The 27,932-nt window shown below is 36.9% G+C and overlaps 1 long non-coding RNA gene across 5 annotated transcripts in view; it reads left to right on the top strand.

Moving 5' to 3' along the window:
* The window catches only part of LOC129420824 (uncharacterized), a 94,553-nt gene that overhangs the window by 5,598 nt on the left and 61,023 nt on the right, over positions 1–27,932 (top strand). The window contains exon 5 of one of the 5 annotated variants that reach the window (XR_008636924.2): positions 130–353. The exons of 2 other annotated variants lie outside the window; for them this stretch is intronic. This is a non-coding gene — a long non-coding RNA (uncharacterized lncRNA). Of the gene's footprint in view, positions 1–129; positions 354–27,932 lie in introns of those variants that run through there. 2 more of the 5 variants (XR_008636923.2, XR_008636922.2) reach the window with 2 other exon arrangements.

Raw genomic sequence — 27,932 nt, 5'->3', positions numbered from 1 at the left:
GACAAAATTTCCCTAGTCAGGCACATGGCCTAGTTTCAGCAAATTAAGCTATGGCGCTCATGTGGACAGGCCGAGTTTGATGCATCGTGTGACATTTCTTGATTCAGTTTTCCCTGTCATTGTACACAGAACCAAAATATTTGCAAAATCATATTCTCAGAAATGCCACTTTATTTGATCCAACCCAGTCTTGGATGTTCTCGGGTGGTGGAAGGGAATGGATGTAACTGAATGACTGCGGCCTGGAAGCAAACATCTTGTCAACGCACCAGTGCTGTGCCAGTTCAGACTGTGTACCTCTCTGGATAAGTTAATATTAACAAACATATAAACTTACAAACAGACATGCAAACAGACATTTTGGAAGAATTTTTTTGATTAATCATCTTTAATGAAACATCTTAAGAAAAAATTAAGTTCTGAACCTTAGGGTAGAATTCAATAATTATCCATCATAGGTGACAAATAAGAAGCAGTACAAAGATGCTAGGGTAATATAGTAAAAAAAAAAAACATACAAATGCATACACTTTAAAACACTTGAAAATATAGAAATTTGTCTTGATGTCTTAAAGGGATAGTTTTTTTAAATGTCATCATTTACTCACCCTACATTTGAATATTTGTAATAAAAAAGGAAGCAGGAGCACCAATGACTTCCTTGGTAGGAATGTTACTTTATGGAAGTCAATGGTGCTCAAAAACTTTACTTTGTTAAAAATATCTTGCTTTGTATTTAGATGAACAAATAATATACAATATAATAAAATTCATACATATAAGTTTGTAACAAAATGAGGGTGAGTAAGTGATGAAAGAAGTTTAATTTTTGGATGAACTGTCCCTTTAACACTGTTAATGTGTGTGTATCATTTTATTTATATCCTTGGGCTGCACCATTATTGAACCATGAAGTGACAAATGACATAAGATTTTTGTATCCATCAGTTCAGCACATTACCATGTGTTTTTGCACGATTGAACATACTTATCATGGCCGTATTCTTCCTTATTTTGTTTCTGAAGTCCAAGTGAGTCTATGTATATGTTTGCAAAGCATTAATACACTTCAAAGTGTGTACTATATGCCTGTGCATAACACCTCACTGCCCTAAACCTTTGACCTTGGCGCTGTATTGTACCACATATTAGACTTTTCATGCAACTAATTTTTAATAAAAAAATCCATGCTGAGCCTTTTAAAACAAAACCTTTTAGCAAGCGCTCCGGTATCGGCTGACAGGGCAAATAAACACAGATGAATGTCACACATTATTCCCGAACAGAACTGATGCTGTTTCCAAACCAAAAATTGCTCCGGATCGTTCTGTCCTGTAAAATAACTGGCTGACCTTCCAGACCCCTCCCACACCGTGTCACATCAACTAAAAGTGATATCACATCAAAGCCCTCCACTCGGCCACTTTATTACACATAATTGATGTTTGCTTGGAATTAACAGTTTTTGATAAACTCATTTCTGACTGTACACTCAAGCTAATGCGTGCTGTAAATATTGGCGGTGGGTCATTGACGTATGCCGACCTAATATGAGGTTTAGCGGGCTTAGATTCCTTTCCATTCAACAATACAGGACTGTACGAGGCCTTCTCACACAGGAAGGCAGGGTTGGCGTGTGTTGACTGGCACTGTGTGTCTTGCTAGTGATGTGAAAAATGTGACACACGTGGTAAAACGCTGTAGGCCTTTCAGGGTCGCACTCATCGAAGCAGAAACAAACAAGAAAATAAACAAATAAGCAGATCTAATGAACCGATGAACAAGCTGGATAAGCTAGCTTGCATGGTGTTCCTATAGGCAGCAATAGGTAGCGGGTTCATTGGTTTAATTCCCAGTGAACACACACATACTGATGATTCGTAGCCTTTATCAGGTGCCTTCTGGTGCTCATTTGTAAGTAAGCGTCTGTGTAGAGAGCCCGAGATGATGTGCAGTTCGCATTAGCACAACTGCGTAAAAAATATAATAATAAAAAAAATATATATAAATATATTAGAAAAATAGGTTACTGTACATTCCTTTGTTTTGCATGAATTTGTTGCGAAATATTTTACAATAAGGTTATATTTGTTAAAGGAGTCATATGATCCAATTTTATGTTTTCATTTATCTTTAAAGTGTTAAATGCTGTTTGTGGATAATAAAAGATCTGTAAAGTTGCAAAGTTTAATGTCTCAAACCTAAAGAGATGTTCTTTCTAAAAGTGAAGGCTCGTCCACGCTTTCCTAAAACGCTTGATTTAAACACGCACCCACAATTTTCACATCATAGCGTGGGAACATTTGTATTACACCGCCCCAATGTATATGAAAAACAGGAATACATAACTTGTGTAGTATTGTTGCCACCCCCCATGTCGTGGAAACGCTGTGTTTTGGGACCTGATCTTCCAAATATGGTTTGGAGCGTAACATTTCCGTCACAAGCTTTAGTTATTTGCCCAATCACAACGCACTGAATATAGCTGACCAATCAGAGCACCCCTCACTTTTCAGAACAATGAGCTTTGTACAAATCAACGCTTTTCAGAAAGGCGAGGCATAAAGGAGCAACAATAATGTACGTTATGTGGAATATAATGCGCTTTTTAAACCATAAACCGTGTATACACATTGCATTACACCAAATTCATAAAATGATGTACTTTATAGCAACGTTATATGACCCCTTTAACATTCAGGCGGAATAGGCTATATGTCGAACGTCACGTGACCAAACCGGAAAACAAGGTCGATCGCTTCCGGTTGCCGGTATTGTGCTATTGTAGCTTGTTATTGTTGTTGGGAGTATTTTTATTTGTGTTATGTTATTTTTTTATTCTAATATCTGAATGTATGCGAGAAAAAAATCCCATTGTCAAAAGCTATAAAGTATAAAAACGTTAATAAATTTTCTTTTACTTAGGTTTAAGATGTTAATGAGCATATCCACTGGACATTGGTTATTTAAAAAACATAACACAAATAATAACTCTACGAATAACAATAACAAGCTACGATGCACATACCGGCAACCCGGAAGCAATCAACCCTGTTTTCCGGTTTGGTCACGTGACGTTCGACATATAGCCTATTCCAACATATTTTACGAGTTAACAAATTTATATATGTATTTGTACGAAGTGAAATTTAACAATAATGACAACAATTAAACAATAATAAAAATCAATAATGAAACCCCACCCCTAACCCAGACGTCACAGAGTTGAAAGCAAATTCTACAATATTGCACAAATTTGGTCATACGAATAAATAAACCTCATAAAATAAGAATTGCCATAAGATTTTGTAACATTAGTTAATGCATGAACTAACAACGAGCAATACTTCCAATCTAACTAATCTAAATTAATATTAATTTTACAAGTACATTTGTAAAAGCATTATAAAGATCAGTTAATGCACAACAAACTATGAACAATTGTAATAGCATTAACTAACAGGCAAAAACGACATTGCTTATTTTTAGTTTATTATTTAAGCTAATGCATTTAGGGTACTAACTTTTAATGAATAAAACCATATTGCAAAGTGTTACCTATTTGTTATTTCATTTTCATATTTAATTGAAGTAGTTTGTTCAGTTGAAGTGCATTTAATATTGCTGTTAAAAATAGCTACAACTTTTAAAATTTGGGTATAGTGACAACTCTAAAAGTGTTTACTAAATGCACAAATGGAACTCTTCAAAAGTTAAAACATATGTGACCATGCCTGTGAAAACCCAGCTAACGTCTTTTTTTGTTATTTACAGTATTGCTTTCTAAGTCATCCTATAATGTAAAGAACATTGTGCGAAATGGTCATGTCAAAGATTGAGATCATAAAATTAATGATTGAAATAAAATGTTGTTGATCAGTGTAACATACACACTAAAAAATGCTTTCCGTATTTCCATATTGATGATTTTAACACAAACATGGGCTTTAAAAAAAGGCTAATGATAACCGCTCTGCTGTGAAAGCAATGCCAATGGAGGAGGTAGTGTGAAAATACGCCCTAGCGTTTGTGTCTCTCTCACTCATGTTCAGTGCTTTGTGCACCTCTTTCCTCTGTGCATACTGAGGGGCAGTGCTGTGGGCTTCTTACTGGGTGCCAACTGATGCTATCGGCCTTTCAAAACAGTCCCAGCCTGGCTAGTCTAAGCATATTTCACACTCGCATACAAGATCAGGTAGGCTTCTGCTTGCTCTCGGTCGGAAAAAAATAACTCTAGTTTACTTTATAAACCCTTTCTTGTTTCACTTCGTAAACCGTCTGTTATGCTTAAATGTAGAGCGAGGTACAAAGTCTGAGACCACATTGTAAATATGGGGTTTAAAATACCATTTAAAAATGAGTTTCGAGGTATTGAAAAAAAATATTCAAACAAAAAGTAAAAACGATTATGATTTTGCATTATTTGACACTTTGAAATATATGACTATGACTAATTCATATGTTCAGTTGTCAGAAAATATTGGACATAAGGTTTTACACAATTTGATTTCTATACAATAGACAATACATACAAAGTATTTAAAGTAATTAAAGTAATTATTTCATGCAAATACAACTTAGATACATGTTCACGTTTTGTCAAATTATTAGGCTGCGCTGTATGACTTGTGTAGCATATGCACATAAATAGGAGTTTCTATTATTATAATGATTTTAGAGAGGAAACTTTTAACACTAAGAGCTCATGTAAAGTGTGTTTATTCTGCTTTCTGTAAAATGTTGTTTTTTGCCGGTTTATGACTGACCATATTGCTCCGATTTTACGGTGACATTTGGTTCGGCAGTAAGAAATGAGGGAATTCGGGAAATTTTCTGTCCCAAACGTGTTCACTAGAAACCACACGCACTCGTTTCTAATGGGAGTCTTCCTGGCGAGCGCCAGCTTATGAACATGGAAACGTGGTTGCCCTCGTCAATCCAAAACCTACAATGCGCCTCTCTCAAAGCAGATGGAGCCAAAGGAAAACGCCGCGTCCAATACGGTCTCCTCGGCAAGTGCCATGTTTGTTTTATTTCATGATTTTATTTTCCCAGTCTAACTCCCTCTGCTTTTCGGACTATTGAATGCTGAGGCGTAAGTGTTTATCTTGAATTTTTTTGAAAAACGTCTCGCAAAATGAAAATAAAGCTAATGTCACACTGATAATATTTGGAGTGGCAAGTGGGTTGTTTTCCTTTTATTAAATGCTGATTAATATTCAGTGGTAGAAAGGTTAATACCAGCCTTTATTCCCCTGTATCCTGCAGAAAGCTTGTTTTTCTGGGTCTGGGGGCCGAAACATCGAATGCACGGATGTCTGGTTTAAATTACCGAAGAAGCTCAATTTCATTCACATTTTTGCGCTTCATGTTTTGCTGTCTTTTTCAGTGCAGTTGTATTGGTCAAAACGAGGTGTCTCTCACGAGCTAGGAAAACCTTAAGTAATGAGGCCTCTTTTCTCCATTTAAGTCAAATTTCCTTATGTTTTGTTTTCCCCGGACACTAACCAGGAAAACTGTTTAATTAGCAAAGAAATTGGACTCTCCGAGGTTCAACTACACATTGGAGACACGCGATGTTATAACATGGTTGAGAATTAAGGCAACCCCTTTGATTCACATGTAGGGTCAGATCGCATGTATTTATATTGTGGTGTTAGTGGGCTTGGCTTTTACCCCTCCCACAATGAATCATACAGACCCCTTACCAAAGTAGTGAGTGGCTGGGGTTGCTATTTTGGAGGATTTTTTACTTTTAAAACGGTGATCAGCATATTAATCATCTTCACATTTAATGTAATTTCATTGGCTCCAGTATGAATAGTAGCGCAACATTGCAGCTTCCAGCTGGTAGTCAATGGATGCTTCTTGTCTGCAGTGCAAACAGCGATGTTGTTTCCTTTGCAATAGGCGGACAATTTAAAAACAATTTATTCACTGTCCTTGATCATTTGCCTCCGATTCAAGATCGCATGATAGAGTTTTGACTCATCAACACCGTCACCATAACAAGAGAGAGAGAGAGAGAGAGACAGTGTGTTCTGAAAGACTCAGTAATTGTAACCCTATATTTTGACAGCTTTTCTAAGATGGTTCTGGTTTCCTGCAGGAAAATGTGATCCAAGCTTTCATTAATGCTCAGTCACCCAATTTCTCTCTGTCAACTATTTTGCCTGGTGTATGTTTACGAAAGAACAGCAGTACAAGACCTTAAGTGAGTCTTGTGGAGGTATCATTGAGACACATCTTCCTTATTTGTATTTGTCTGATAACCTCATAGTCAGGACTTTCTTATTCTTTCAGTTCCGTGTCATGTGAGTTTTTCGCTCTTGTATTTTTTATTGATTTTCTTCAAGCCTAATGGTTAGGATTTGTCACAAATCCATATGCAGGTAGAACCTCTGGGTCTCTCCCAAATGGAACAGACGGGGTTGAGGGGATCCACTGTATAGTGGAAAAATTTAGACTTTCTTCCAAATAATGCACATCTCATTCATAATATTAAAAAAAAGCCTATAGTGTGCACATTTTTGTTTTTCTGAATTATGTGAAATTGCTAATAAAAGTAGGTAATACAAAACGATTATGTGGTTACCAAGGTGAATTGGTTTAGTCTTGACTTCTGGTCATGAGTGACAGTGTTGGGGGCAGTTATGGGCAGTAACGTGTTAGAAGTAACGCGTTACTGTAATCCGATTACTTTTTTAAAGTAAAGTAAGGACAATTGCAAAAACAATAATTCGATAACTATTTCTTCCCCGTAAGCAGGTTGCGTTACAGCGTTATTTAACCTTGATTTTGTTTCGTGAGAGTGTCTCGTGTCTTGACGTGATTCGAGTGACAATGATGCAACAAGGACATTTTTTTACAGTGTAAGGGAACTTATATTTAGGGAATAAATATTTCTGGTTGACTTATCAGTGGCCAAAATGTAACCAACTCTAATGACATCATTGCAGTTATTTGAATACTAAAAAGTGATTGGTCTGTCTTTATATTAATTATAAACTTTTGTCTCTATATTAAATTATGCATGGTCTCTTTTACTTTGAATATTAAATCCTTTATAGTTGCATTTGCACCATACAGCTAATACATTTTTGTTTAGACAAAAAGCAGACACGAATTGATTGACATGGCAACACCTCATTTCATATGCACACAAGCACAGTAAACTTAAAAATAAAGAATCAAATTGTGTGCTGCATTGTAAGGTCAGATCTTCCTCAAAATATGCATATTTAGATTCTTAACAATTTTCTGAAATGTTAAAGATCCTTCTGCATACTTCTAAGAAGCACCAAATGTCTTTTACATCTCCTACAGCATGTAAAACGAGATAATTTATGTTTTTACAGGGTTTAAAATGAGTAAATTAAACCCCAGCTACAATGGTCATTACCTTTCTAGTTTAAAAAGAACCACAGTAACTTGTAAACCATGAAACCACCCGGGGCATTCGCTAACTGTTTGTAAACATGTGGGTGGGGTGACTGTGAAAGTATATAGGAGCACTGCTACTTTTTAAAGCTGTTCCTTCTGTAGGACCACCTACACACTATTTACAGCAAATGTTGATCAGTCTTTTTAATATAAGACAGTGCTCCATATACACAATATTGGACGAAATGGTTTAGCTAAACTATAAACAACACAGACCCTCCTGTGCTTTCCAAGAGTTGAAATGTTTTCATTTCTTCCATAAACACTTATTCTGTCAGTTGGCAATGTGTTGGACACATTGTTTCATACATTAGTAAGTAGCAGTACCGGTATGGGTGTTGTTGATGTTTTAAGTTTTTGCCCGACTTAAATTCATAGGCAGTAAATATCTAATGTGTCACTTAGATTGTGTCACTTGGAGCTCTGGTAGCTTGTGGCAGTTAAGTGAGTGTGAAATAAAGGATTTTCTAATGATGCAAGTGTGTCTCGAGGTGTTAAAATACAACATCAAGACATGCTACTTATTCCAACTTGGAAATTTATAGTCAAGTGCTCTCGGGAATATTATGGCACCCTAAGTTTTATGTTGCATTAATATTTAAGACATTTTTGATAATGGTCCTGTACAGTGGCGGCTGGTGACTTCTTTTTTTGAAGCGCACGATGCGAAGTTCGTCACAACATGTAGCTTGTCATGTGTGTGGTTCGTCATTTCAAAATATGTGTTCTGCGCTTTGAGAGATCGTGTGTGCATCACGTGTCATGCCAAAATAAGTGCCTGCTGCCTTGAACTTGAACTTGAAAGGAGACGCTTGCATGTGCCAGATATTCGCACAATCTCATGCGTAATCAGAGTTTAATGTTAAGTGAGTGTCTTGCGTGTATTTAGGGAACGTGAGCGTCTCTTTTATCATAAACGGTTTTGACGCGTCTCCAGCAGGCACTTATTTTGACAAAACACGTGATGCACACAGGATCTCTCCAGATGCATGACACATATTTTGGAAAAGGGAACCACACACGTGACAATCCGAACACTTATTTTGAATTAGCGCATTCTCGGAAGAGCAGTCACGAGCCGCCACTGGTCCTGTATGAATATGAATTAAATAAATTGATTTAAATCACCCGCAGAAATTTTCCCTTTCATCTGCGTTTAGTTTTGTTCTTACGCTAATTTGCCATATTTAGTAAATCTGACCCTTTATTATGTTTGTTGTAAATATATTGACTGTTTAAAGTCTATGTTAGATATCGGTTTTCTCTTATTATGTTTAACTATGTTTGTTGCATACTGCAGCTAACATCATGTACAGTACCTGGCTTTCTAATGCTGCATTTACACCAGCCACGGTAGAGATGTGAAGTGCAGGTGATTTCAATGTTAAGTCAATGTGAAAGTGTGTTGACGCGCGCCTGGAGGTCTCGCGGTACAGATGAAGCGTTTTGCGCGGCACAGAAGACGCCTCATTCGCGCGTCTAGTTCATGCGAATTGAGCGCCTGGCGCGGTACGCGTGAATGGTGCTTTTTGTGCATTTTGCGTTTGACGCGAATTTGCGGCTGACGCCCGAGTTGAAAAATTTGAACTTTGGCGGAATTTCGCGCCGTGTTAACCAATTAGGAGCCTGCTTGCTGCTGTGGCGGCAGCCCTGCCCAGAGTCACTCATTCAACCTGAAGGAACGCTTGATATTATCCGTAAGCAGTCACCCGGAGCTATACTATATGACACAAGTTCTAATTTCTATAGAGACAGGAATAAAAAGGACCTCACTTGGAAGAGTGTCAGTGAGGACACTGGGCAACCTAGTAAGCTGTAAATACACATTTCACTTTTGAGTCACGTGACGTTTATCGACCCGCGCCATTTATTTCCCCCCTATAGTAAGGTGACTAAATACAAACCGGTACCTCTGTCGATAAATGCACAATCAACATCAGCTATCCTGCAAACAGACAACCGCATATCACTTGCCCCTCCCACAAGAAGTGGATTTTGCCTCTGACACGCGTTAAATGCTTGATTTTTCTGCACGTCTACTCCGCTCTACACGCACGAATGCATTCAAACTGTTCAAGCGGTAAAACTAGGCGCGGCAGATGACATTTTGACGCCTGAAACGCGGTTGGTGTAAACGTACCATTACACCAGCCGCGGTAGAGGCGTGAAGCGCGAGTGATTTCAATGTTAAGTCAATGTAAAGATGCGTTGACGCGTCTGGAGGTCTTGCGGCCAGCCCCGCCGCTCCCATAACGCGCATCACGCGCTGTGCGTAGGGCACCACGTGCTGAGGGGCACCAAAAATAATAGCCTAATGAAAATTTTTTTTAATGCTGAAATTATTTCATTAGCCTATAAAAATATTATTAGGCCCTTTTTATCCATGTATATGTTAGAAAAAGGGGGGAACGAGATAATTTAGTGGCTCTAGTCTAGAAAGTATGCCCCCCAGCCTTTGATTGTCCGTGCCGGTTGATCGCGCGGGCGCCTGACGAAGTTTGACAGAGGCCGTTTTTCAATCCGAAGGCTGCAGCCTCCAGAGGTCGCATTTATAGGCTGCATACGTCATCAAAACGTTCTTATTTCGTAATATTAACAATTATAAAGTTAACTATTATTCTTAGTTAATCGTAAATTGTTGTAATATGCTTATGACTTGCTAATGTAATGTTCAGTTAACTGAAATAAAGTATGATGACGTATGCAGCCTGCATATGCGACCTCGCGCAGGCTGCAGCTTTCGGATACAGAAACGGCCAGTCAGAACAAGGCAACTTTTGGAAATGTCCCCGAAAAGACAGCAGGAGTCAGGATCGGAAAAAAAAGAAACTGCGGGATGATGCCCGTGCATTACTTGCAGGTAAGTCCATCATGTTTAATCATTCACTTCTAAATAAGGGAAATGTGCATGGGCTGCAGTTGCTGCTAATCGTAATGCGCCGCCCTCGAACTTGCTGTGCTGATATTAATGTTTAGCAAACTATGTTGTTATAATTTATAACTTCAGTGCAAGCTAAATTGAGAAACATTACTGTAAAACATTACCTATGCATATGCATTTTACAAATAACTGGCGCAGCTTTTACTTTCGTCTTTAGATATTGAGCAGTTATTTTGTGGTTTATTTTGACGTGACGGTGGTTAATACTTTCTCAGTAAAAGTTAACGTTAGCAGTCAGTGCACATGTTACAATTCATCACTCTTAAATATATATAAATATAAAACGTCATGATATGAAGCAAACATTACTGTGACACTTAGTTCTCTGAATCTTTGTTTTATTTAAGAAAGAGTATTCTTGTTTACTTATTGATGTTTATTTAATGTAATTTATTTAAAGTGACATTGTACTTGGGAAAAACATGTCTGGATTATTTTGATAATTTAAGTTTGGTAATTTTTCTGTTTTGCTATTCTATAAAAGTTTGCACTTTCAAATGTGTAGTGTGTGTTGGCTAAAGTTGTGAAGATTTTACTTTCTGCTATTAAGTTATATGTTTGGCAATAAAAAATTAAACTGGAAAAAACAAAGTTTTTTTTTTCTTAGGGTCGGGGTGGGGGGCATTATAAAGGAATTATGCTTAGGGCACCAAAATGGCTAGCAGCGGCACTGCTTGCGGCGCAGATGAGGCGTTTGGTGCGGCGCGGAAGATGCTATTCTGCCTCATTCGCGCATTTAGTTCACGTGAGTTGAGCGCCTGGCGCAGTACGCGTGAATGGTGCTTTTTGTGCATTTTGCGTTTGACGCGACTTTGCGGCTGACACCCGAGTTTTTGAGATTTGAACTTTGGCGGAATTTCACGCCGTGTTAACCAATCAGGAGCCTGCTTGCTGCTGTGGCGGCAGCCCCGCCCGGAGTCACTCATTCAACCTGAAGGAACGCTTGATATTGTCTGTAAGCAATCACCCGGAGTTATACAACACAAGTTCTTATTTCTATAGAGACAGGAATAAAAAGGACCTCGCTTGGAAGAGTGTCAGTGAGGACATTGGGCAACCTGGTAAGTTGTAATACACTTTTCACTTTTGAGTCACGTGACATTTATCGACCCGCGTCGTTTATTTTCCCCCGTAAAGTAAGGTTACCAAATACAAACCGGTAACTCTCTGGATAAATGCACAACAACATCAGTCATCTTGCAAACAGACAGCCGCATAGCACTTGCCCCTCCCACAAGAAGCGGATTTTGCCTCTGACTCGCGTCAAATGCTTGCTTCTGCATTCAAACTGTTCAAGCGGCAAACTAGGCGCGGTAGATGCGATTTTGATGCCTGAAACGCGGTTGGTGTAAACGCAGCATAAGTTGTCCCATTGTTTTGTGTAAAAGCTAAAAGAAAGAAAGCGAAAAAAAAATGGGATACTTATGCAACCCTTATGCATTAGTGAACTTTATTTTATGAGGTTTAAATAAGTTAGACTACTGTAATTTGACCTTTCCTGCTCATGTATTTCAATGTTGGACTGTTTATCTTCTCAAAGTGTAAATTTACAGAGAGATGTGCTGGTGCGTGCTTGGATCAAACATGTGCATCAGAAAAGAAAATTACATTTGTCAGATGAATATTCTGGCACTCTATTGAAAAGCAAATTACAAATCGGGCATTTAGGATATGCGAAGTTACCAACCCTAAGATTATTTTCTTTGCACTTATATTGCATGCTTTTTATTCTAAACATCACGCTGCTCATTGCTGAATAAAAGAAGCCGAAAATGCCAACAAACACGGCCTGGGAACCTCGCAGTTAACTGATCTCTATGATCTGGTAGTTCCATGATTATGTGTTCTCAGTTCTTTACATTTTAAAGATTCATGGGTTGAAGGAACGCAGTACCACATATCCTATCCCATCATCCCTCCCTCACCCCGCTCAGCTGTCTGCTTACTGAGTCTGCAGGATTACCCAAATCACATCCATATGGATGTGTGTGTGTGTGTGTGTGTGTGTGTGTGTGTGAGAGAGAGAGAGCGATGGAGAGAGAGTATATGCTGACCACGTAAAAGCAAATCAGATTGACATCAGACAATGACATCATAAAACTGTAATTCCATAGCTTGCGGTCGCCCCCATTTCATCCGTAGAACCTGTTTGTGACGTTTTCATGAGAGTGTGTCAGACAGGTAAACCGGTTGGGAAACTCTATCCCATCGACCCTGGGCTAAATGAACGGCGCTTACTTTCATGACAGGTGTGCAGTAACGGTAGAATTAAGAGTACATTTTGGATTGAATTACAAGCACAACTGTCCAGTTTCTATCCATCATTGGATGAGATACAGATAAACCCATGACAAATAGCATAGCGAAACCGGATGCACACGCCCAAGAGATTTCAGGAAAGTTGTGTGCCAGAAATCCACAGTAGCAATTATATGTGTGGGAATGTGTTCATTTGGCAGTTTAATAGATTGAATGTGACTATTAGACTGTGTAAAGGGTGTGTCCGATAAATAAGAGTATGACATACAGCATCCATTTCATGTTGAAGAACAGATCAGTTTTTGAAGTTGGTTGCTTTTTGTATGCTTTATATTGAAACCGTGTTATTTTTGCTTAAGGTTATCATACCTCCAGAATCTCATACCGGCACATGCCTACACGTTAGTTTATTCAGTTGGCATATGCTTTATCAAAGTGACAACACAGTGTTTTAGTTGATATGTTTCCTAGGATTCAAACCCATGACCTTGGCATGGTTAGCGCAATGCACTACCAATTGAGTTTTGGAGGATTATGCCCAATCAAACAAAATTTTTTTGACTACATTTTAAGCTGCCTTCACATTCGAATTGTCGTAAATATCAGTTTCCTAAGTTAAAATTGCACATGAATGCCCTCTGATGTCGTTCCCAAATTCCTGAGATGGGCAGGCCTCAAACTTTAACTCTTTCCCTGCCATTGACGAGTTATTGCATCATTTAAGAAAAAAAAAGCATAAATAACGTGTTCCTGATTCATTTTTATGTTAATCTGCAATACCGCAATTATCCATACTTACCCAATTTATGAAAAAACTGAAGCTAAAACATTATTTACTAATTTTAAACTCTATCATACACTCGGCGCAATGCAGCGCAATGCGCGACACAAGTGTCTTTAGCTAGTTCCAACCCGGCGCAATTATCATTTTCACGTTTAGCGCCACGTTCTTTAAGTAGCAAATGCATTTGTGCCCAATTTTGCGCCCATTGGCGTTCTGGTCTGAAAATGAGGTGTGTTCAGGCGCATTGTTGGCGCGTTGCTAATTTAAGGCAACTAAAATAGACTAAGCCATTGACCATCAAAAAGGGGATGAGAGCTGAGACTCTCATTGGTTTATTGTACGTTACGCCTAAAACACACACATTACTCATTACGAGAATAGGAACAACCCGTTTAGGCCGTGCGCTTGGCGCATAAACCATTTTTCCCGTCGTTAAATTAGCAAAAGTGGAATCGGAACTGTGCGCTTTAGACAATGCAAGATTGTTAAAATAGGGCCCAGTGTATGTTTTGATAATCATTCTGAATCTAATCTCTGGGGCCTCATTTATAAAATGCTGCGTAGAAACTATCTTACATTTGGTCTTATGGTCAATTATCAAAAATGCGTATGTGTGATTCATAGACCGAACGTACGTACCGAATTTGCGCGTTTGCCTTTCTTTCAAATGTGAAATCTATAAATCGCAAATGATCTTGAACTTGGGCGCAGCTGAGCAGTTTCAGATCTCCACCTTTAAACGAGCATATTTAATGTCATAGACATATAAAAGAGCGCTTGGCAATGTTTTCGAGCAGCAAGAATGGCTTATTTTCCAAAAACCTGCAGTAATTGGACAAGCAAAAGTGCATATGTCTGCTCAGATCCTGACGTGGTGCTAAGCACTGTCCATGCCAAAGACAGTTTTAATTAATATACACTTTGCAATGGATTTTTGTGTACGCACACTTTACGATCAAATCTGTGTGTACGTACGTTTTATGAGACACCAGGTGCAGTGTGCATCAGTAAACTTAGGCTTTACTAGATCTGTTAAGTGTTAATAGATTAAATACTACATAATAAATAGATAACATAATTAATTTGTCGCTGAACCCTAACATTTCTCATGCATGCACTATGCTGAAAAAATCACAATGTTAGAAAATTAAATATATTAAATGTTGAAAAACTAATTTTCTTTAAATATATTTACAGTGTTTATAACAGTGATATACTGTACAAAAGAAGATATGTATGTAAGAGAGATTAATTTCATAAATGTTAAAAACTTTAATATTTCTGGATCCCCAAACATGTCCTTTTTATAACCATGTGTAATAAAAGTGCACCCCTGCCTTCCTGCTGTAGTGATCTCTTTCTCTCTCTCTCTCTCTCTCTCTCTCTCTCTCTCTTTCTCTCTTTCGCTCTCTGTCTCTTGCTCACACACACACACACACACAAACACACACACACACACACCTTCTGGTAGTTTGGCTTTGCAGAGCTGCAGCGCTTTGCCAAATTCAGCCTTGCCAAGAAGTAATTGTTTCCACATTGTTCGGTATATTACAGTCCCTTTTTTGGCCTAAAAAGGTTGTTGCACCCTCTTCCTGCCAGACTACCCTGCCTCTCCATTCGCCAAACTTACCTAATGCATTAATATAATTCAGATAATACGCATGTGTAAAATTGAGAATTTATTTTTCATAGCATTTAGTGTCGGGCAGCGCTACCATCTCTGGTTATCCTAAACTAACAGACATCCTGGAATTCTTCCTAATTGTTCCTCATCCACATCAGGGGTACATTTCCACGTTAACTGCCAACCTGTAAATAAAAAACGTTATCCTTTTTAATTAGGATTTTTCACAGCGCGCATATCGTCTGTGGTATTGGGTCATTGTGCATCGGGTAAATATGTTTTCTCTGTTGCGGAGGGACCGGGCAGACGGGGTTCGGCTTGGCTGGCTTCGGTTGGGTTTTGAAGAGCAGCTGGTGTAATGAGAACCAAGATGGTTCGACTGCAGCTGCCTGGCTGGGGAACCGAAGTCTCGGACCAACCCGCTCTATCATTAACCAACCACAGCCCACTGATGTGGAGGGAATGGTGATGTTGCCGGCATACCGCCACGCCCACTGATGATGGAGGGGAAATAAAGTGATAGAGAAAGGGGAGGGGAACCCGAAAGGATTTAGGGTCGGATTTACGAGTGAAGTCTTGGCTCAGATGTGTTGGCATGTCTTATTGGACAGCATACATAACAATACTTATAGGCTGAGCTACCACACACACACACACACACACACACACACACACACGCAAAGTTCTTATTCTTACACGGTCCTCGCTTTCCAGAATATCTACCTTGAGCCAACTTTCTCTGTTTTTCTTGAAGTGCTCTCACCTGTTTGACTTTAATATTAAATTTGCATTGAACATCCACTTAGAAAACACTCTGTAAAACTATAAATATTAAATTATCTCTCCCACTGCAGTCAGAGGCTTCCACCAACCAACATGCTGTGCTGCGTTCACATCTGTTTTGGTTTTTTGATCATACGGTGGAATATACAAACAGCGTTTCAGCCATATGTGCTCCAAAATCATCAACCTTAAATGTACAGCATTATGTACTCAAAAGTAATGGAAAGTTGCACAAACTCAAAGCAGGGTTTAGTTTCTTTGCAGCTTGTCCAAATGTTGTCACGTTCAAATTTACAATTAGCAAGGATATGCGATTTCAACGTTTAATGTCATGCACAATCAAACGAGCATAGCAAAGTCTCAAATGCTGTTAAATCTGCCAGTGTTACTTAACATCTCCTTTATGGGTCAGACTTAAAAACATGAACATTTGTGTCTCTAAAATACTCTGATATTTTTCTTTTCAAAAATTTATTTTCAAAAAGAGTATTGGTCACTCTCAGGTAACTAGTATATTTTTTAACATGACTGAGTTTTAAGCATAGATTTAGCAAATACATTGAAAAATATAGCTGCAGTAAATATGTGCTAAAAGTGTAAAGACACTTAGCAAATTCTAGTGATTTATCAAAATGTTTTCTTTGAAAATAATCTGATAACATCAAATAAATAATATAGGTAACAGGACTGAACATTAAGATTGACATTCACAGTGATAGCATCAAAATCATAAAATATTCAGAAAAGAAAGTGACTTTTGATCTTCACTTGACCTTGAGAAGATCCAGATGATGTCACTTCCTCTTGAAAATGTGACTTGCGTGATATTCCTAAATTTTCAGAGAGGGAACATGTTGGGTAAAAGGACTAAGTGAAATCCTTAGGACATAACTAAAATGTGCATTGTATCTAAAATATTATGACTTTTCAATGGTAAAAAATATTTGAAGCAAAGATGGAATATGGACGCACACAAAAATGCAAAGATATCTAAAGAATTATTTGCTTTATATTTAAAGGTAAAGTATAGAGATAGAGAGCAGGGACAGATAAAAAAAAAAAAAATTCGGTGTAGTTTTTATTATTATTTTTAAATATTAAGTTTAAATTTGGTGTTATATTAACATGCAGGACACTTTGCTTAATAATAAAATATATTTTAGAGTTAATGTTCTTGCATTTTTATACATATAATGACCTGGGGGCAGAAATGGCACCGATTCAGTAGAAATGACCCACATATAATACTGGTACAGTTAAAGGGGTCATTTCATGAAAATCTGACTTTTTCCATGTTTAAGTGCTATAATTGGATCCCCAGTGCTTCTATCAACCTAGAAAATGTGAATAAGATCAACCAAGTAACTTAGTTTTGGCAAACCATTTGCAAGCATGTGAAAAATAGCTCATTGTAATTTGGCTCCCCTTGTGATGTCAGAAGGGGATAATACTATGGAAAGAAATCAGACTCAATATTATTAACAAATACATGCACAGTTATCTGTGAACTGGATGCATGTTACAAATGTATTTACTATCCACGAACAAATGTCTTTAGATTTGAATATGTGAAATTCAGAATTTGAATGAACGTATATCGATTTGTACAAATGTACAAATACACATGTTTTATTGTGTATTCAAATATCATAATTCGCGCGTGCAAAAAGGGAGATGTGCATTTGTGGATCAGGTGACACGCGTGCATTAATCCCGTTCTGTTCATTTGTATATTGAGACTTTCATTTCGCTGTTTAAAGCATTTTATGAGCCAAATACAAACAACTATCAATGAATGAACTAAAATATGTCTTTGATTTTGTGTCTGTGAATTTTAATATTTACGTGAATGTGCATCGATTTGTACAAACAGAGACATATTTGTGAATTCAGTTGGCATATTTCGTATCATTATTTCACAATTTGTGCACGCAAAAAAGAGGATGCGCATTTGTGGATCAGGCGACGCGCGTGCATTAATCCTGTTCTGTTCATACGAGTTTTGAGACTTAAGTTGCGTGGTTTGCATTGAAAGATCCACGAGCACAGATGTGCTATGAAAACAGTCACCACTAGGTGTCAGTCTAACAGGGTTTCACACATGGCGGGAGTAGGGGGAGGCTGCAGACCTGGAGCCGGTAGATCTACGCCCCTGACAGTTTTACGCCCCTGACAGTTTTACGCCCCTGTTGTTCCTCGTGCGTCCAGTAGGGGGAGGCTGTATGTCTTCATAAAATGCTATGTAGGACATGTTTTGTAGCTGTATGACGACCTATTGTGAATTGTACAGCATTTAGGATCCATATGATTACACAGTTTATGTCTAATGGCCTAAATATGGTTAAAATCTAATTGTAACTTAATATAAAATCACAACATCATATCAGCCAGTCTCTTGTATATAAAAACAGTTTATAAATAAATATAAATAGTTAAGTGTGACGTCATCATGCGCCGCTTCCGGGTTCAATCGATTTCAAATGCCACAGGAAAACACGCTAATATACACTCGTATCATGATGCAAAATTATTTAAACCCATGATCCTTATTTTTATCTCCAATAATATTTTTTCTCTCCTTGCTTGTGTGTATTGTTTTTAAATAAGTATGTTTGTATGTCTTTTTGATATGGACCTATGTGTCTGGAATAAAGAATAATAATAATAATAATAATAATAAAAACCAAGATGACCAGACCTGGACTATATGGATTTTTCCGTAGTGTGCAGACTGCAGTGTACACTGTAAGTTTATCCAATTTTCGTTTAAATGTGTAATATTAATCAATAGTGCTCATAAACGGTTGTTTAAATAGGCTAGTATCGTAGTTGTATTTCCCTCTCCCCCTACTGAACGCATGAGGAGCAAAAGGGGCGCAAAACTGCCAGGGGCGTAAAACTGTCAGGGGCGTAGATCTACCGGCTCCAGGTCTGCAGCCTCCCCATATAGCATGGCGGTGAATTCTGTTTTCTGTGTTTCCCTTTAGTCTGGTGTTTTTATAGCATTACGTTTATTATCTATATATATTAAATGTTTTAATGGCTTGGCTACTGAGATGTGTTTGTGTGTGCATGTATGTAATGTATCTTTATTGTCCTTTAATGGTAAGTCAATTATTTTTACAGTATAATTCACTTCATTTTAAAAAGTAATACTTTCATGTATTAAACTATACCATTTATTAAATATTTCATAATTTTCCTATTTTCTATTATTTCTTTTTACCTTATATATATAGCCTACGTGTTTGTTCTACAATTATTGTGTTACATGCATAAAAATTAATATGCCCCAGCCTGTTTATATATAAATAACACTTCACATCATGGGTTTGTGCTATATTTATTAAGAATGTCCACATAATAATTATTAAAACAATTTTATTAAAACAGGTTATAAATAATACCAAAATAGAAAACTGGGGAAAGTATGAAATATTTAATAAACTGCATTATATAATACGTCAAATTATTATTATTATTTTTGTATAAACCATTCAAATCCTCAGTCCCCACAAATATATAAAAACATACCGTGACAAAAACGCCACACCAAAGGGAAGGGAACAGACCCCGACAGAACACCAGAAATCAGCCGCTTTGCTTAGGACCTATGCTGTTATCCCCAACGCCAAACAATGTATAATCTGATATAGGAGTCCAAATTTAATTAAGATCCTAAATCAGATTATACGTTATTTAAGGTTATGTGAATAACAGCCTATATTTAAGCACTTATAGAATATTGTATTAACAAAGTAGCCTACTTATACACACTTTGAAGTGCTGAACTGCTGATCGGTTCATAAATTATGAACGAAAACATGATTTATAAACGTACATAATTAGTATGATATAAATTGTAAAAAGTCTGTTGCCTGTTGTTAAAAGCGCTCCTCAGGCTTCGTCTTTGGGTCGTCAGAGGGATTACTCGCCCGAATATTAACATTTACTAAATTTCCCATCGGCCCGTACCTGAGACTGATTGCGCGCATCGCCTGTTCTTCATTTGGTGGACTTTATTTATTTCATTTAGATCTTCATTTAGATCTCACCAAACCTGTTCGGTGCGAAGTCTTGCTTTGCCATACGTTGCTGAGCGTTTCTTTGCCTATCTTTACTTGGATTTATATATCCCGACTGTTTATTGGATTAGTATAATCTAATAAAAATGTAATGTACTGTCACCCAGATCAGGAAAGGCAGTAAGGATCCTGATCTGAGTGACAGTACATTACACACACGGTAACGTTTTTTTATTAAGCTCCTAAATCAAATTACTGATTAAATTACAAATAATGTCACTGAACTAGTTTTGTAGCGGTGTCGGACTTTCCCTTGCGGTGATTTTGCGTGGCGCTGTATGCAATTTTACGGCCTTTATTTACTAAAAATATAATTTAAATCCAGAACAACGAGGTACACTAGAAGTTGGGTGCTATGCCTTAACCCTTATGAGAAGAAACATCATCAACACAAGCTACTACAGCTACATTTAAACAAAAATACATAAATAAATTAAAGAACATGGTTTAGGCTTGTTAAGTGCAAATTTTCAGAGCATCGGTATACAGAACACTGCGCTGTAAATGTACAAAACGAATGCAATACACAAGCACTGTATATTAAATTAGGCCATTTTCAATAATATATTAGTATTCTCATGAAATGCGTGCGGATGGCACGCGGTTTGATTGTCGTGCGGTGCATGGGCTGCATAGAATTACAGTTTTGAGTGAATATGTTACGCAGGTCTTTCCTGTTCCCTTATGGCTCATCTATTCGTGTTTTTTAATAATTGGTTTCTCATTTGTTTTTTACCATTGTCTCTTGGGTTTGGGGTTAGAGTAAGTTTTTGTAAAATAAAATGATATCCAAACCCAATCGGCAATGGTTTAAAAAACAGACAAAGAAACAACGACACCAAACGATGCGCCATTTAAGTGAACGGGAAGGACTAGCATATGCACGCAAAATGGAATTTGGCGTAGGCTATGTATTGCACGATAATCACACTGATTGCTATTCATACGCATTTGATGATAATAGGTTGATTAGATAAATTAATGTTTATCTATAAAGTATGAAAACGAATGAATCAGTATTTTGGCTAAATTAAGATGGATCATTTCAAGATCATTTTCAGTCATTTAGATTTTGTCATCATTTCAGAACAAGCTTATTCTATCTATAACAACTTACATTATATCATGTGTGTTTCTTGAATATATGTTGAAAATATATATAAAAAAGTACAAAATAAAATCGTTCAGCTCATGGGTATAATGGGGAGTGAACAAAAAGACGTTAAAGTCTCTCCGCAAGGACGTGCTGAAACTGTCGAGTCGACAGATGATCATCATGCTTAAAATGTTTCACCCAGAAATTAATAATGAAAACTTGAATATCTAAATGCCCAGGTAAGAGTCAAGTGTTCAGTCAGTTCACTATAAAGAAAAAAGCCAACGACATTGGCTGCAGCTTCCTCATCTACGGGCGGATGTTGCAGATACACAAAGAAAAAACTATAAAGGTTTAAATGCTGGTAAAAAACGTCAATTATATTATGGCATTTTATATTTGTGTTGATCAGTTAAAGTTATTTTAATCTTTAATACTGCATCTGCAGACAATCTGCAGACGACGCTATCATTCTATTATCTCAGTTTCACTTTCTCACGCATTCACTGTAGCCAGGCCCGGATTAACACAGTGAAGTGCCCCCCCCCCAATATATTTTATTTATTTATTTATTATTTTAAACTAGTCATTCAGGGCTCCAGACTAACGTTTTTGTTATTAGGAGCAATGTAGCCCCTGACTGAAAATTTTAGGAGCGCTAGCAGAAAATTGAGGGCACACCTTAAATAAGCCTACAATGCAATATTTTGACATTTTCCCAAAATAACTGCAATACTGAAAAATACTAAATAGACTTAACTATGCAGTTGCTGCACATGTCATCATTATGCACAATTAATGAAACTTTCAGAATAGGAAGTTATGAATCAAAGATTCATACAACCCCCTTAACTAGGCATAAGATAGGCTACATATAGGCTACAATAAGTTATATCTAGATAGCATACTTTAATGAGATGAGTGGCAGGGCAGCAGTTTACATGCTTGTATCCTCTACACGTTTCTCATCTTTTATCTAGTTTTCCTTGGGCACTGATGTAGACCTTTATTCTCGTCTATAATGTTTTTAGTGTTAATGTAGGCTAAAAGTTGTCCGGCTCTCTTTATCTCTCATCGCTGTAATGTTTAACCGGCGCGGTTCTGAGTGCGATGTGTTAACTTTACCAGGGCTGCGTAGATCCATCGGTAAAATCAACCGAGCGCATGGTGACATAAAACGATATACGCGATTACGCGTCATGCAATTGAGCGGTTAAAACCCGATCGTGCATTCCGTAGTGCCCGCACATGCTCGAGTACTTGTAAAAACGTTTTGGCCGCAGTCTGGAGACCTTGGTGACCCCCTATTGCCTGGGGCACTCGCCCAATATTGACAATCCAGCCCTGGCTGTAGCCTGTGATTTAACGAAATGACCTCTTACCAATTTATTTGGCCTTCATTATACCTGTATGATGTGAAAAACAAGAAGGTCATAGCTAGTTTCATTAATTCAATGTAAAAAGCGCCGTGGTTGCATTCATGCGGTTGGCTTGTCAGTGCGGTACAGGATTGCGTTAATTAGTAGGTCCAAAGCAACTGATTTCAGGTGTTCTGTCAAAGTCTGTTCCCTTCCCTTTAGTGTAGCGTTTTTATCACGGTATGTTTTTATATATTTATAAAGACTAAAGATTTGAATGGTTTATACTAAAAAAAAACCCATAATTTAATGTATTCTATAATACAGTTTATTAAATATTTCATACTTTCCCCAGTTTTCTATTGTGGTATTTTTATAACCTGTTTTAATAAAATTGTTTTAATAATTATTATGTGGACATTCTTAATAAATACATAAATATAGCACAAACCCATGATGTGAAGTGTTATTTATATATAAACAGGCTGGGGCATATTAATTTGTATGCATGTAACAAAATAATTGTAGAACAAACTCGTAGGCTATATATATATATAAGGTAAAAAGAAATAATAGAAAATAGGTAAATTGTGAAATATTTTAATGAATGGTATAGTTTAATACATGAAAGTATTACTTTTTAAAATGTTTTAAATTGAAAAAATAATTGACTTACCATTAAAGGACAATAAAGATACATTACATACATGCACACAAACACATCTCAGTAGCCAAGCCATTAAAACATTTAATATATATAGATAATAAACGTAATGCTATAAAAACACCAGACTAAAGGGAAACACAGAAAACAGAATTCACCGCCATGTGTGAAACTCCGTTAGACTGACACCTAGTGTTGACTGTTTTCGTAGCGCATCTGTGCTCGTGGATCTTTCAATGCAAACCACGCAACTTAAGTCTCAAAACTCGTATGAACAGAACAGGATTAATGCACGCGCGTCGCCTGATCCACAAATGCGCATCCTCTTTTTTGCGTGCACAAGTTGTGAAATAATGATACGAAATATGCCAACTGAATTCACAAATATGTCTCTGTTTGTACAAATCGATGCACATTCACGTAAATATTAAAATTCACAGACACAAAATCAAAGACATATTTTAGTTCATTCATTGATAGTTGTTTGTATTTGGCTCATAAAATGCTTTAAACAGCGAAATGAAAGTCTCAATATACAAATGAACAGAACGGGATTAATGCACGCGTGTCACCTGATCCACAAATGCACATCTCCCTTTTTGCACGCGCGAATTATGATATTTGAATACACAATAAAACATGTGTATTTGTACATTTGTACAAATCGATATACGTTCATTCAAATTCTGAATTTCACATATTCAAATCTAAAGACATTTGTTCGTGGATAGTAAATACATTTGTAACATGCATCCAGTTCACAGATAACTGTGCATGTATTTGTTAATAATATTGAGTCTGATTTCTTTCCATATAATACTGCCTCTTAATCTGCATTATTTACAAAGTGTCAATTTTAACATGCTATAATAAATTATCTATATTATATTTTGAGCTAAAACTTCACATATGTACTCTGGGGACATTAAAGATTTATTTGACATCTTAAAGAGGTCTTGTGAAATGTCCCCCTTAAAACACAATTATGTTGTAGAATATATACAAATGTTTTAATTAATCCTGGGAGGTGCATTTTATTAAACCTTAACAAACCGGTTATCAGCTACAATATTTGGAAACCCAACAAAAGCAAACTGAAAGACCCATTCTTGTATATAATGACCCCTACTGTTTTTATACAATTAAATGCTTTCACACAGCTTGACTAAAATTAATCTTATTAGGATCTCTTAACTCCCATAGCAAGTCTCACTTCCTGTGGTAATACCACAAGCTGGCTTCAGCCACAAAATAATGCCTGACACCTTACCCTAATCCCCGTTCCTTATACAATGTACAATGAGGTACCATCTTGTAAGTTGTAATCATTGGCTTGTTTGGTGGTAAATCTCACAGGGATCCAAGGTGAGAGAGGTTAATAGGAAGGCATATGATTCATAGACTAAATTTAGCCTCTTCGTTATGCGCTGTGCCTTTTGCCTACAACATGTGTTGATTCAGGTGATTTAGTTTAGAAGGGACCAATGCCCCCAGCAATAATTGTGACCCTAGCTGTAAGACGTTTCTTAGCGGCACTTTTGTCACGACTGAATTTATTGTGTGCAATCAATTTAAATTTGTTAGGTTTGCTTAGTCAATTTGCGTTCGACTGAAACAACATGAATACATTATTTAGACCAAAACCAGATGAATGGATGTAAGGTAGACTGACATTGAACATTTTGTTTGAGACTTCAGTTCAATTTAATTTTATTTCTATAGCACACATACTTAGCTTTGTTGCAAAGTTGGCACTGTTATATTCATAGTTCTATTAAATAAGCATGTGTTTCAGGTAAGATGTATACTAGTGATACCACATTAAAATAATTGTCTGTGGGACGCACTCACATTATACCTAACCTGACCAAACCGTGCCCGAGCGTGATTGTCCCGTATCCCTACAGTCACAGAAGCACGCACTCACACTGTACTTTTATTGATCCGAACCAGAGCACGCTTTCATCATTATGATGCGATTGTAAGAAAGAAAACAAGAAGTAAAGCGCTCTCTTAACACTAGAGCCCATCGTAATGTTAATCTGTGTTCTTTATTCTGAGTTGTTTAGGCCGCAATAAAACACAGCCCTGTCACATGCTTAGTCGATCTGACACTTGTGCCGCTCAGACATTCACGTAACCCTGCTGCATGCATCAGGAGGTTTTTAGGAGATAAAGGTGAGTGGTCGCCCAATTGATGTATCTCTTTTTGAACTGTGCACTGGCGCGATTTGCAAGCTGTATGTAGATAAAAACATCTCATTCTAAGGTAAAAAAAAACAATACAGTTTTAAATAGTACTTAAAGTCATGTTATACCAATATGTTTTTTTAATTGTAAATCAGAAAAAAACATCACAAGATTTTTTGAAAAAGAAATATTAAAAAAAATGTGTACAAATAAATAAATAAATAAATAAATAAATAAATAAATAAATAAATAAATAAATAAATATATATATATATATATATATATATATATATATATATATACAATATATAAAAAATATATAATATATATATACCACGGGGCTGTTGAATGGTTTATTCTGGTTATTCTGAGGGCTGTCAAAAGATTAATCGCGATTAATCGCATATAAAATAAAAATATATGTGTGCACTGTGTGTAATTATTTTGTATATATAAAATACACACACATATGTGTTTAAGAAACATATATATATTTCTTATATATATATTTATATTAGATTCCAATATATTTTATTGTATACATAAATTAAAAAAATATATACATAAATAACAAGTTTCTTAAATTTCTTAAATGTAAATGTGTGTGTTTATATATACATAATAATTACACACAAGACACACGCAAATATATGAATCAAACTTTTATTGTATGCGATATATAGACGGTTTAATCGGACGCACGTGTGCTGACGCGATACACGTCTGTATCCAAACTTTACTTCCGGTTTCAATTTTTTAATGGTCTGACTATAAATAAACTACGTTTAAAGAACTTTGTTGTTATTTATTCTTAGCGGAGTTTACCGGAAGTTACGTGCGGACCATGACAGCCGCTTTTTTATGATGTTACTGCTGAAACGTCTATATATATATATATATATATATATATATATATATATATATATATATATATATATATATATATATATATATATATATATATATATATAATCCAGCTAAACTCATTTTGTTGTGAATATAATGATTTATATATAAAATCATCCAATGCAATCTCATGGCAATTCGTACGTATTTTACGAGGTGGCTTATGTGTATTTATTTGTACAACCACATTCTTACATTTTTTGGGGATTTTTTGCCATGTGTTGTTGGGGTTAGGAGTCTGGTTTCGTTATTGTTTTTTTATAATAATCAAACATTTTTGTATGACTTCCTTCGTACGAATTCTTACGAATTAGCCATCTCGTAAAATATGTACACATTCTTGAGAGATTAGGTTGAATTATACTATAAAGAACATTATGTGAAAATATAACCTTGATATCTTTAATAATGACTGAGTAAGGTCAAAGGTCAATCAACGTAAAATCAAATTTGATGCTCCAATACTTCTAAGACTTTAGTCTGGCGTTTTCAGAGAGATTCTTTGAATGTGATAACTAAAACAAACTGCATCTTTTCACTCTACGAAACTAAACTTAAGAAATGTAAAATGTAATCACAGTTACATTTGGTCTATATTTTAGCATGCTCTCCATAGTTTGTGTTGTGGTGTGGTCCACTTCTAAGATGGTGACAGATTACCCCCGTAGTGTTGTGTGACAGTGGGGGCCTGCAGTGATTGCCCTCCAGCATCGCCTCATTCAAACCTACAGCCGAGGGGCAGAGGGGGTGCAGGGATGCCGGGCTCATCTGGTTCTTTTCTGCATCTGCCAAGTTGACATGCGGTTAAGTCACTGCAAAAATGATGATTGTCGCATTTTAGGTAAAAGGGGCGACCACATTTGCAGATGTACTACAGTAGTTTAAGCTGAAGACTGAGCACCTTGTTGTCTTTTGCTTTGCAATTTAGAGTGACATCACTTCAGATTTGTGGCTTGTAGCGTGTCCATAAATAGCGTTGCGCATTTATCTCTTACCTTAATGCGGTGGTGCACTCTGGGTCAAGTCTATCATTGCTCTTACCTTGAGGTCTTAGCTTTGTCACAAATCTTAGGATTTCCTCGGTTAAACCTTAAAATGATTCATAATGTGTTACTCATGCTGTAAAGTAAATGTTTCTCTCATTCCCAAACCGACTGTAATCTCATGTAGGCTTTTACTGTCATGACTTTGCAAAACAATCAAATTACAAACAGTTCTACGATCTAATCCTTTCAGATACCTCAGCTCAACTTCAGATGCCAAGCCCACATATAAACCGATGGATCATAGGCTGTCGTATTCATATATATTTTGTCTGACTGTTTAGGTCATTGGAGTGTTTTTTCTTCTTGCCGGGACGTGTGCACGCATGTGGCAGCACTACCGATGTTTATCCAGAAGTAATTGGAGCACTGTTAGATTCTATTTTACCCCAATCTCCTCTCTGGCAATCTGTAGCTACTCATGCCCTGACCCTGATTAACCCGGGTCTCGGATTCAGCAATATAGTGTGTGCTCTCCAAGCCTCCCCCACGAATTTCAGCCGACACCAACACCAGAACCTATCAGTCCACCGCCACCCCAACCCCCTTAGGTCTTTGTGGGAGAAGACAACTTTAAGTCGAACGGGGTTATTTCCAGAAATGGCCTCTAATTGCTTAAGTCTTAAATGATGTGTAATTGTCCTTTTTCGAGGGGTTAGAGTAATAGAGGTAGGTGAGAACTGAAAGACTCTACTCTTCTCCAGCTGTTTAATAACAGGCCAAAGTGAGCAAACCACGGCCGCGAAGTAAGCCAGA

Source organism: Misgurnus anguillicaudatus, chromosome 4 (genome assembly GCF_027580225.2).
Source record: "Misgurnus anguillicaudatus chromosome 4, ASM2758022v2, whole genome shotgun sequence".
NCBI lineage: Eukaryota > Metazoa > Chordata > Actinopteri > Cypriniformes > Cobitidae > Misgurnus > Misgurnus anguillicaudatus.
This window is presented reverse-complemented; position numbering and strand designations above follow the sequence as displayed.